This window comes from Pongo abelii, chromosome 5 (assembly GCF_028885655.2).
Source record: "Pongo abelii isolate AG06213 chromosome 5, NHGRI_mPonAbe1-v2.0_pri, whole genome shotgun sequence".
Taxonomy (NCBI): Eukaryota; Metazoa; Chordata; class Mammalia; order Primates; family Hominidae; genus Pongo; species Pongo abelii.
Window position 1 is genome coordinate 55,015,193 of NC_071990.2, and position 13,248 is coordinate 55,028,440.

General features: G+C 37.0%; 1 long non-coding RNA gene and 1 pseudogene across 1 annotated transcript in view; one reads left to right on the forward strand and one right to left on the reverse strand.

The window, feature by feature from the left end:
• Positions 1-13,248, forward strand: part of LOC134761525 (uncharacterized) — a 132,728-nt gene that overhangs the window by 1,807 nt on the left and 117,673 nt on the right. The gene's annotated exons all lie outside the window — the stretch shown is intronic.
• Positions 3,754-5,122, reverse strand: LOC112133812 (methylosome subunit pICln-like; annotated as a pseudogene).

A 13,248-nucleotide genomic window follows, 5' to 3' on the forward strand; every position in this document is an offset into this window, starting at 1 on the left:
GGCCCAAGATGGGGGTATGGTGGGCCAGGGTGGTCTTGGGAAATGCAACATTTGGGCAGGAAATGCCTGTCCTCACCTAGATCTGTGGGGATGGAACCCTACCCAGGGACCACGCCCTCCTCTACCTAGCATTTTCCTTCCCTTGCTTCCATATTATTTAAAGGGACCATGTTCTTCCCTTCCCAGCACTCCTTTATCAATAACAGGTAGGAATTTTAATATATTTTATTTTGAAGATAATCTAATTTTATTCTGTTTGTTGTTAACCTGTTTATTCTCTCTGGAAACTTACATAACAGTTGCCCTCTTGAAATTTAATAAAATTTATCACATTTTTCTAAAAAGAAATATTCTTTTCATGTCTCCCTCTTTTGCCTTCTTATAATCTTAAAACTTGACTCTTTAGTCACCTTAAGAAAAAAAATTAATTTTATTATTTTCTTGATTATTGCTTCTACTTTCACATCTTTGCCTTCACATATCCAATTTTATAAATATTCCCTTGGATCACCATGTCACATTTTCACTAATTCCTTTTTCTTTGTTTTTTGTTTTACATTCAGAAATAATTCAATTTGTCATTTCAAACAACTAATTTGAGCAGAGTTTTTATTTTTATTTTGTCCCTCTTGAGTTTTTTATAAGCATATTTAATATTTTTGTTCTGAATCTTCTCTCTAGCAAATCACTCTCATTTCATGGATGCAAATTTCTTTGCATATCATTCTGTTGGTAACAAATAGAGATAAAAATAAGCCATGTTCTTTTTTCTGCATATCGTCTATTTTCTTGAGGAAGTAAATTTTAAAAATTTAGCATGTTACTATTCTCTCGTGATATCGATTTTTCCTCAAGTTAATTCTGTATTTTCCATCAATATGATTAAATGTAGGATTAAATTAATCCATATTAATCATTGATAGTTGTTGCTACTTCCTAAAAAATCACGTGGATTATTTTAACATAAATTCCACATAATAAATATACACTTTAAAGTTTGGGAAGTTCTGGCCCCAAAAATATGGTTCCTGGTGGCATTATCACTTAAAAATTTGTTAGATATGCAAATTGTAGAAGCTCACTACAGACCTGCTGAATCAAACTCTGAGGTGGAGCCCAACAATCTGTGTTCTAATAAGCCCTTCTGGTGATTCTAGTGCATGCTCAAGTTTGAGAACCACTGATCTAAATGATACTCTAGAAGGTGACTATGGATTTTCCGATGGTGTGTTCAGGTAGGCAACAAGTCAAAGTATTTGTTGCCCCATCACCTTCATCAAGGAATTAGGAAAAAAGCTGCTATGGAAACTAAGCACAGTAGATTTCCCTGCTTAAGCTACCTGATTGTATCCTCATGCTTCTCATGGTCCAACTTTAGGTAGAGGCCATACCCTGTTTCTTTTTCTGGTCTGTAGTGGGTTCAATTGTGTCCCTTAAAAAGATTTATTCAAGTTCTAATTTCTAATACCTATAAATGTGACCTTGTTTGGAAATAGGCTCTTCTTAGATGTAATCAGGCTAAGAAGATGTCATATTGGATTAGGGTGGGCCCTACATCCAATGAATGTTAGTATCCTTAAATGAAGAACAGAGGACACAAAGATACACAGAGGAAGATGTGACCATAGAGACAGGGATAGGAGTGATGCAGCTACAAACCAAGGAACACAAAGGGTTGCTGGGAGCCACCAGACACTAGAAAGAGGCAGGGAAGAATTCTTCCCTTGAGAAAGAGGACAACCGGGTCCCACATTTTGATTTTTTTTTTTTTTTTTTTCACTTCTGCCTCTGTAACTCAGAATAAACTTATGTTGTGTTAGGTCACCAAGTTTTCGGTATTTCGTTGTGTCAGCTGTAAAATACAAATACAGGCAAAATCTGCCTCCCCACTTCTTCTTGAACCAAAGTCAAATGGGATGTTGGGTAGAACTCTAGTTATAGTACATTATGTCCAGCTAAGTCATCAAAAACAAGGCCATTCAGCCATCTCTTGAAGATATTCCTCTAAAATGGCAGAGATCATTTCCCCACCTCCAGTGAAAACATCTGTTCCCTTTCCCCAATGCTGAGACCTTTGATTCCTTCCATTTTTTTCCTTGCTTCCTCCACAAATATCCTCCAACCTATGTCCCAATTCCCCGACTGTCAACTTTCCCTTATTCTCTTTAGAAATAAAAACCTTGAGGCCTCTGGCACAGCCATGATTTTTTTGACCCTTGTGTAGGATGCAAGTAGGAGTGAGGGTGGTAACAGTCTAGAGAGCAGGAAAAATGAAGGTCAACAATGTCAGCTTGACTCTGGATGGCAGCTTGCCTTTCTTTCATGAGGAATCTAAATATTTTTATTTAAAAAATTAAAGCATCTTATACCCTAGAGTTAATCTCTGTCAATATTTCCATAGCTTCTTGAAATTATGGTGAAGAGTTATCTGTTCCTCTTCCCAACTTTATATTACATTAAAAACACTCATTCTTTTGTCTTTTTCTGGTCTATAAATGGGATGAAGATAGCTTATCCTGCCATAATATTCATTTATGATAATAAAAATATGTAGATTCAATGAAGAACATTTTGAAGTATATAAAAGTGAAAAGCAGAAAATGATTTATTCAATCTCATTTACCTTGAAGTAAACAGTGTTGTATCCAGGGTATACATTATTTAGACCATTCAGAAACATTATTTTAATGGCTTTATAATATTTCCTTACCTAGATGGCTATATAATAATTTATATCACTGAGAAAATAAAAGCTATCATACAGGAGTAAAACCCTAAACTTCTTGTTTCCTGCTTGCAAGTTACCCATTGGCCCTTACCCTGTTCCTTTTTTTGTATTAGAGGGGACATAGAAGAGTTATAAACTTATTCCAAGTTTTATCTAAATTGATGTCCCAAACATATTTTTTCCCCATAAACTCAGGGTACTTCTTGATCACTTGCAGCCTTTCAAGTTTCCCATAATTTCCCCATCTGTCAAGGTTCTCAAAAGAGTTTTGTTATTATTATCTTGTATATGAGTTTGGCATTTATTTTTCTTTTTTTAAATATAGAAAACTTAGGTTTATTAAGCTATTACAAAAACAAAACAATTACCATTTGAAGTACTTTGAGGACTTCATCCCAGACTCACTTGTTCTGTTACAGAAACTAATCTAGAAGGTTGGAAATTAAAAGATATAACCTTATAAGTTATAAGATACTTTGAGGACTTCATCCCAGACTCACTTGTTCTGTTACTGAAACTAATCTAGAAGGTTGGAAATTAAAAGATATAACCTAAGAGATTATAACAGAGCAGCCTGGTAAAACATGATGAAAGAGCCCTCTCTTTCCCACCCAGTCTACCTACACCTCCAAGCTACTGTGCATTTTCACCACATAGGTCTACTAGCTTACAGAAGATGCATACAATGAAGGCAGGAATTATAGGCCTACTCAGAGGGTACTCAGACACATAAAGTTTTGGGGTAAATAATAAACTACAAATACCATCTTGGTTAAGTTAACTCATCAGGTTAATAAAAGTCATAGTATCTATCTTCTGTTGGTGACAACTTGTTATCTCAGTATAGTCTGTCTGAAGAAAGAACTGGTTCAGATTGGGTTTTGGAAAAGGAAAAAGACTTTCATCAACTTTGCTCCAGAGTGGAAAAGGCACCAAGTTCTCTCCTATAGTTAGGAGCAGAATTTTTTTTATTTTCAATTTTTTTTTTTTTTGAGATGGAGTTTCGTTCTTGTTGCCCAGGCTGGAGTGCAATGGCACGATCTCTGCTCACCACAATAGGAGCAGAATCTTAAACCTGCATAAATTATTTTCAGTGATCAACATCTGTATCCTCAAACTGTCCAGCAACTGTTGGTGTGGTATCCACCTCCATCCCATCTTCATAATCTTATTGAATCTTCTGTCCTGACCCCAGCCATATTATACTGGCTGCTCACAGACTGAACATTTCTTCTAATCTCTCCAATGTGGCTTGGCCTTCTGCTGTTAATGGGATAATCCTTCTTCATAGGTGTAAGATTTAGGGATGTCCCCTTGTCCTCGTTCGTGTGCTTCCACATCATATTCTTCTCCATCGTAGTCATCTGAATCTTCATCCTTGGGATCTGGATGCAAGGCCTGGCATTCACACATTGCAGTGAACATTGCCCCCAAGGCTGATTTATCACTAGGTACAAATATAAATTCAGTAATAAGTTCAACATCATCACTGTCTTCCTCTTCTTCATCAGCAACAGATTCTTTGGATTCTTCAAATTTGTCATTCACCATAACATACAAATGTTCTCCTAGACAGTCACTTTGGTCCCTGGATAATGCAAGTAAACTAATGGTGGGTTATTCCAGTGAGAATCCTAATCCAGAGCTATCTAACCAAGACAGGTGGCTCTCAGCGATGTAAAGGGTACCTGTGCGGAGGCCGTTCCTGTTCAGCACAGCCTTGGTGTCTGGCTGCTGCTGCAGGTGCCCCTCTGCCGGCTCAGGTAGCAGGAAACTATTTCGGCATGTATTTTTCAATGTACCACAATGTTAACATTACAGCACCAAAACTACAACTCAGGTCAACAGAAACCTCACTGCAAAATCCAATGGTTACTTTTATAACATATCTGGTTTTATTTTTCTGCAGTATTTAAAAGAGTTTACTATGACCTTTGTCTGCAAATATTTCTCCCTCTTAGCATCTATGGACAGCTATCTCAAAGTATTCCTATGACCTTTGTGTTGTCCTCCCCACACTAGACCCTCCATTTTCTTTGCTGACTATGTACTGGTATTTGTAGGGCTTCAGTTGTGCTTATTTGTTTAGTTTCACTTGACATTTCTATGAAATGTATTAATATTTCGTCTCACTAACTTAAGCCTTTTTCATTTGTAATATGGATTATTGAAACAATTCTCAGTGGTATTCCTTCTCCCAGTCTTCCTCAAATTAATCATCTATATTGCTGTAAGAGTAATACTTCTATGTTAATTAGACCACTAAATTACTCCCATGCTTAAAAAATGTTAATGGGCTCTATACCCTCTGTAGGATAAAAGCCAAATGCCCTCATGGATCTCTCTTGCTAGCCTTTACCCTTCGTCTTCATCTGGTCCCCAATTTGAACTCATTAACCATGCATCAGAATGCCTAGAGCATCCTTTTGACAATTTCTTTTTCCTCAAAAGTTCCCTATAATCTGTCAGAGCTCTGATAAAATTTTATATGACCCTATTTCTACATCCAAAGTTTAGGTTAACTATTTCTTCATATGGCTACCCATTCATAATCATCATAACATTTTGTATACCATATTGCAGTTGACAATTTACTAGTCTATATTGCCCACCAGAATGTACATTTTTTGAGGACAAGGACTTTGTCTTATCTTCATATCTAGTATGGTACCTGGTACAAATTAAAATTTCTGATAATTTAAAAAACTTTTAAATTGTTGTGGGCGCATAGTAGGTTTGGGGTATATTTTGATGGAAGCATGCAATGTGTAATAATCACATCAGGGTAAATTAGATATCTATCACCCCAAGCATTTATACTTCATATTACAAATGATCCAATTACACTCTTTTGACTATTTTAAACGTAAGATTAAATTATCAATTATAGTTACCATGTTGTGCTATCAAATACTGGATCTTATTCATTCTATTTTTTGGTACCCACTTGCTATCCCCACTTCCCTTGCCCCACTATACTTCCCAGCCTCTGGTAACCATTATTCTGTGCACTATCTCCATGAGTTCCATAGTTCTAGTTTTTACCTCTCACAAATAAATGAGAACATACAAAGTTTGTCTTTTTGTGACAGGCTTTTATCACTTAACATAATGACCTCTAGTTGGATTTTTGTTTATGGCAAGAGATAGGGAACTAGTTTTATTCTTCTGAATATGGATATCCAGTTTTCCCAGCACCATTTATTGAAGAAACTATCCTTCCCCAACTGTGTGTTCCTGGCACCTTTGTCAAAAATAAGTTCACTGTAAATGTATGGATTTTTTTCTGGGCTCTCTATTCTGTTCTACTGGTCTATGTGCCTGTTTTTTTGTTTTTTTTTTTGTTTGTTTTTTTTTTTTTGCCAGTGCCATGCTCTTTTGTTTACTATAGCTGTGTAGTATTATTTGAAGTCAGATAATGTGATTCCTCCAGTTTTGTTCTTTTTGCTCAAGATAGCTGTGACTATTCTGGGTCTTCTGTAATTCCATATATATTTTAGGATTTTTTTTTCTATTTCTGTGAAGAATGTCATTGGTATTTTGACGATGATTGAATTGAATCTGTAGACTGCTTTGGGTAGTACGGATATTTTGACAATATTGATTATTCCAATCCATGAACATGAAATACCTTCCCATTTTACTGTGTCCTCTTCAGTATCTTGCATCAGTGTTTTATAGTTTTTATTGGATCTTTCACATCTTCGGTTAATGTCCAGGTATTTAACTTGCTTTGTTCCTATTGTAAATTGGGTTATTTTTTTAAATTTCTTTTTCAGATTATTTGCTTTTGGCATATAAAAATGCTCCTGATTTTTCTATGTTGATTTTGAATACTGCAACTGTACTGAATTTATCAGTTCTAATAGCTTTTTGTGAAATCTTTAGTTTTTTTTCCCCAAATATGAGACTATATCATTTGCAAACAAGGATAATTTGACTTCTTCCTTTCCAATTTGGATGTCTTTTATTTCTCTTGTCTGTCTGTTCTAGCTAGAACTTTCAGTGCTATGTGGGATAACTGTAGTGATAGTGGGCATCCTTGTCATGTTCCAGATATTTAAGGAAAGGTTTTCAGTGTTTCATTTTTTTTTTCTATTCATTATGATACTAGCTGTGGATCTGTCATACATGGCTTTTATTATGTTGAAGTATGCTTCTTGTATAGCCATTTCTTAGGGTATTTATCAAGAAGGGATGTTAAAATTCATTAATTATTTTTCAGCATCAATTGAAATAATTCTATGGCTTTTGTCCTTCATTCTGTTGATAAAATGTATCACATTGATTTGCATATGTTGAACCATCCTTGTGTCCTTGAAATAAATCCCAAAGACGATGATGAATGATCTTTCTATGTGTTGTTGAATTTGGTTTGCTAGTATTTTATAAGGTTTTTACATTAATATTCATCAGGGATAATGGCCTATAGTTTTTATTTTCTTTGATTTATCTTTGGTTTTGGTATCAGGATAATACTGACCCTGTAGAATGAGTTTGGAAGTACTCCCTTCTCTATATTTTGGGATAGTTTGAGTGGGATTGTATTAGTTTTTTTTAATGTTTGGCAAAATTCAGCAGTGAAGCCATTGGGTCCCAGGCTTTTCTTTGGGAACTATTTCTTACGGCTTTGATCTCATGACTTGTTATTCATCTGTTTAGATTTTTGATTTCTTCATGATTCAATGTTGGTAGCGGTATGTGTCCAAAAATTTATCCACTTCTTCTAGGTTTTCCAACTTATTGGCATAGAGTTGCTCATAGCAGCCTCAAATTTTTGAGTTATTCGTTGTAATGTCTCCTTTTAAATTTTTGATGTTATTTGAGTCTGTCTAAATGTTTGTCAATTTTATTTTATTCTTTGTCTAAAGGTTTGTCAAATCTATCTTTTCAAAAGCATCTTTTTGTTTCATTAGTCTTTTGTATTGTTTTGTTCATTCAAATTTATGCTCTAATCTTTATTATGTCTATTCTTCTAAATTTGGATTTAGTTTGCTCTTGCTTTCCTAGTTCTTTAAGATGCCTTGTTAGGTTTATGTGAAGTGTATCTTTTCTGATGTAGGCAATTTTAGCTATAAACTTCCCTCTCAGTACTGCTTTTGCTGTACCCCATAGGTTTTGGTATGTTGTGTTTCCGTAATTATTTGTTGCAAAATATTTTTCAATTTCTTTCTTAATTTTTTCATTGACCCACTGGTCATTCAGGAGTATAATGTTTAATTTTCACGTGTTTGTACAGTTTCCAAAAATTTCTCGTTATTGATTTATTGTTTTATTCCCTTGTCATCAGATAAGGTTTGATATAATTTCAACATTTTGAGTGTTTAAGTCTTGTTTTGTGGCTTAACATGTAGTCTATCCTTGAGGATATTCATGTGCTGGGGAGAAAAATGTTTATTCTGCATGTGTTGAATAAAATGTCCTGTAAATATATGTTAGGTCTATTTGTTCCATGGTGCAGATTAAGTCCAATGTTTCCTTGTTAATTTTTCTTTCTTAAATAACCTGTCCACTGCTGATAGTGGGGTGTCGAAGTCTCCAGCTATTATTGTTTTAGTCTATCTCTCTAGCTCTAATAGTATTTACTTTATATATCTTGGTGCTTCATGTTGGGTGCATATATTTTAAATCATTATGTCCTCTTGCTAAATTGATTCCTTTATCATTATGTAATAATGTTCTTTGTCTATTCTTCAGGTTTTAAGTGTATTGTCACTGGATATACTATTCTCGGGTAGAAGTTTTTTTGTTTGTTTTTTCTGTCAGCAATTTAAATATGTCACGCTACTCCCTCCTGGTCTATAAGGTTTCCACTGAAAAGTCTGCTGCCAGACATATTGGAGCTTTATTGTTTGTAATTTGTTCCTTTCCTTTGCTACTTTTAGAATCCTTTATCCTTGACTTTTGGGGGTTTAATTATTAAATGGCTTGAGGTAGTGGTCTTTGGATTGAATATGCTTGGTGTTCTATAATCTTGTATTTGAGTATTGATATCTTTCTCTAGGTTTGAGAAGTTCTCTATTATTCCTTTGAATAAACTTTCTACCCTTAGCGCACTCTCTCTCTCTCTGCCTCTTCTTTAAGGCCAATAACTCTTAGATTTGCCTTTTGGGGTCTATTTTCTAGACCTTAGATGTGCCACATTCTTTTTTCTTTTTTCTTTTGTCTCCTCTGACTGTGTATTTTCAAAGAGCTTGTCTTCAGGCTCACTAATTCTTCTGCTTGATCAGTTCTGCTACTAAGAGACTCTAATGCATTTTTAGTATGTCAGTTATATTTTCAGCTCCAGAATTTCTACTGGATTCTGCTTAATTATTTCAATTTCTTTGCTAAATTTACCTGATAATATCCTGAATTTCTTCTGTGTGTTATCTTGAATTTCTTTGTTTCCTCAAAACAACTATTTTGAATTCTCTGTTTGAAAGGTCACACGTCTGTCTCTCTATTGGTCCCTGGTGCCTTAGGTGAGGTCATGTTTTCCTGGATACTTGTGATGCTTGTGGATGTTCATTGGTGTCTGGGCATTGAAGAGTGAAGTATTTATTATAGTCTTTATAGTCTAGGTTTGTTTGTACTTGCACTTCTTGGGAAGCCTTTCCAGGTATTTGAAGGTATTTTCATCTTTGCTTCGGTTACTGTAGCTGTATCTGAATTAGAGGGTACCCCAAGCCCAATAATGCTATGGTTCTTGCAGACTCACAGAGGTACTGCCCTGGTGATCTTAGATAAGTTCTGGAAGAATTCTCTGGATTACCAGGCAGAGACTCTTGTTTTCTTCCCTTACTTTCACTCAAACAATGGAGTCTCTCTCTCCATGCTGAGCTGCCTGGAGCTGGGGGAAAGGTGACATAAGTACCCTTGTGGCCACCAATACTGGAACTACACTGGGTCAGACCTGAAGCTAGCACAGCACTGGGTTTTGCCCAAGGCCCACTGTAACTACTACCTGGCTAGCACTTATGTTTACTCAAGGCCCTAGGGCTCTATAATCAGCAGGTAGTGAAGCCAGCTAGGCTTGTGTTTTTCTCTTCAGGGTGGCAAGTTCCCCTGGTCCCAAGTGAGTCCAGTGATGCTGTCCAGGAAACAGGACAAGGAGTCAGAAACCATATAAATCTACCTGGTGGTCTATTTTACTGTGGCTGAGATGGCACTCAAGCCACGAGACAGAGTCCTTCCCACTCTTCCCTTCCCTTTCCCCAGGCAGAGGAGTCTCTCCCCACGTCTGTCACCACTACAGGCCCATGGGGAGTACTGCCAGGGTACCACTGATGTTCACTTAGGGCTCAAGATATCTTCAGTCAACTTGTGGTAAATGCTGCCATTCCTGGGACTCACTTTTCAGAATAGCGGGCTTATCTCTGGCCGAAGGTAGGCCCAGAAACACTGTAAGAGCCAAGGGAAGAATCAGGGACCTTAGGGGCCTGCTTGGTACTCTTCCCCACTGTGACAAAGCTGGTACCTCTGCTGCAGAACAAAGTCTCCTTTATTCTTCTCTCTGCTTTATTCAAGCAGAAGGGGCCTTTCTCTGTAGCCGTCACAGCTGGGACTGTGCTGGGTTATACCTGAAGCCAGCATGACTCAGTTTCATCCAAGGCCCACAGTATGTACTACCTGCTTACTCCTGCAGAATATTTAGAGCCTAAGGGCTCTTTAGTCAGCAGGTGATAAATTTTCTTTTTTTTAAAATTTTATTATTATTATACTTTAAGTTTTAGGGTACATGTGCACAAAGTGCAGGTTTGTTACATATGTATACATGTGCCATGTTGGTGTGCTGCACCCATTAACTCGTCATTTAGCTACGACTCGGTCCTTCCGTTTAAGGAAACAGGTTCTCTGCTGCCCCAGGGTCTGTCCAGAAATGTCATCCAGGAGCTAGGGCCTGAAATAGGGGCCTCATGACTCTCCCTGCTTCCCTACCCTACTGTGGTTGAGCTAGTATCCAATTTTCAAGAAAAAGTCCTATTTACTCTTCCTTCTCTTCTCAAGCAGAAGGAAGAAGTCTCTTTTGAAGCTGCAATGCCTGGGGTTGGGAGCAAGTCATGCAAGCAGTCCCTTAGCTGACTTGGCTCATGTCTCACTAGGTATGTGTGCCCTCCCCAAGTCCAGTGGCCCCAAGCCCAGCACAACACTTAATCTTGCCTAGAATTTGCAATCCTTATGGCCTAGGTTGTCTTTCAGATTTATTTGAGACCCCAGAGTTCTTTTGCCCATTGTGGTGAGGCTTGCCCAAATTCAAGCTGTGACTGCTAGGATGGGTGATTCCCCTCTGGCTAGAGCAGGTCAGAATACTCCTTCCCTAGGTTCCACCTGAGTTTTGTCCAGTGTTGCTTTCTGCTGTGCCACAGCAGCATTGTATTCCAACGCAAAGTCCCACAGTTGCTATCTCTACCTCCCCCAAGGTCACAGACTGTTTAGGGCATACATACCCCTATGACTATAGTCAGTCCAAGCTAAAATGCTTTCTCCATAGACTGAGTCCTAATAGCTTCACGTCTAGCCATTTTACACAGCCTTCTTGTTTAATGCTTAAATATCCTCTGTAGTAACACTTTGGAATTCTTTATCCCTATGTTTTTCATAAAATGCTTCTAATATTAATATTTAGATTTTTAGACTTTTACTTTTTCTTCAAATTTATTTTTATATCTTATATCTGTATTTTCTGTCCATTCCTACTGTTAGCATGTGAACTTCTTACTCGAGGTATTTTTTTAGTAAAAATTCTTTAATGACATTTCATCATGTCAATATTTTGTTTTATAGTCTACCTTTGCCTTAATGGTTGCTTTTGCAGAGATTATTTTAATCAGCTGAGAAGTTTTCTCAATATTTCAATAGTTTTAGTAGGAACATTTTATAGATTTTCCTGTGGTTTTATGCTTATTTTTAAACGGTTTTATTTTTTATGGACCAGAAATAACTGGCATTTCTGCATGGGGTGGAAAAGGTGTGAGCTATTTGTGTGGCTTACTACATTTTCTTTTTCTAGAAAATGATGTTTTTATAGGTACAGTAAAAGATAGCGCCTTTGATTTGAGAGACAGTGTTTTAATACCATGACACTCTTCTGTTTCATTACGATCCTTAATTTCTGCCATTTGATTTTTTTTTTCTTTCTCATTTCCATGATGCCTCCACTTTATAACTTCCCTCTCTCCTCAGAGGTGATGCCTTTCCAAGACTGTTTCTCTCCTCTTGCATATGCAAGCTCCTATCCTTTGATTTCGTAGCAGACAATTCTGATTCACAATGACTCAGTGTTTTCCCCAATCACTGTGGAACTCTCTGAGTGTGACTTTATCTTTAGCTCACTACTGCTAGATCTTTGCTGCATTCTCATCTTTACTGTGTAGTTTCCTTCTAAATTTTTGCTTTGGAATGGGCTCCTGAGCTGACTCTGCTGCTTTTGAGTTTCCAATATAACAAATTTCAAATGGGAATGGAAATTTGTAATATTATATTTTCTTCTAATGGAATTATAAATGTAAGTGACTATTAATGCTCCTTGTTGATTTTTGTAGGACATGTGGGGAGATTTATAATTCAGTAACTTTTTTTCTTTTTCTTTTCTTTTCTTTTTTTTTTTTTTTTTGAGACAGTCTTGCTCTGTCACCAGGCTGGAGTGCAGTGCCATGAACTTGGCTCACTGCAATCTCCACCTCCCGGGTTCAAGCGATTCTCCTGCCTCAGCCTCCCAAGTAGCTAAGATTATAGGTGCCACCACACCCAGCTGAGTTTACAGGCGCCATGCAGCTAGTTTTTGTATTTTTAGTAGAGACGAGTTTCACCATGTTGGCCAGGATGGTCTCGATCTCCTGACCTTGTGATCCGCCCTCCTCGGCCTCCCAAAGTGCTGGGAAAACAGGTGTGAGCCACTGTGCTCAGCCTACTTATTTCTTAAACATCTTATTTTGAAATAATTACACAGATTTTCACAAAGGTATAAAGAACATACAAGGGGATCCCAACACCCTTCACTAGACTTCCCTAATGTTAACATTTTGTACAATTATAGTACACCATCAAAATCAGAAAAATGAATTTGCTACACCACAGAATTTATTCAGATTTTACTAGTTATACATGTGCTTGCTTATGTGTGTATGTGGAGGGGTGTACTCAGTGTAATTTCATTATATAGCCACCACTACAATCAAGACTATTAATTGTACTTCATAAAAATTCTCCCTCATACTACCACTTTATTACCACACATTTCCCCCACCCCTCAAATTCATAATCCCTGGACACCATTAATCTATTCTCCATCTCTATAATTATGATGTTTAATGAATGTTGAACAAATGGCATCGTGTGGTGTCTCCATTTTGTTCCACTGAAATGCAGCCGGAAACACCCCAAAAGTGGTGGGAGAAATGTTTCCACAAAAGAGTGCTTTGAACTGTCCTGTGATGTGGCTGTTCGAGACTCCAAAGAAAGAAGCACTAAACACCAGAGTAATCAGTCCAAAGCATTTATTAGGAGAACTTACAGTGCTACAGCAATCCACATGATAG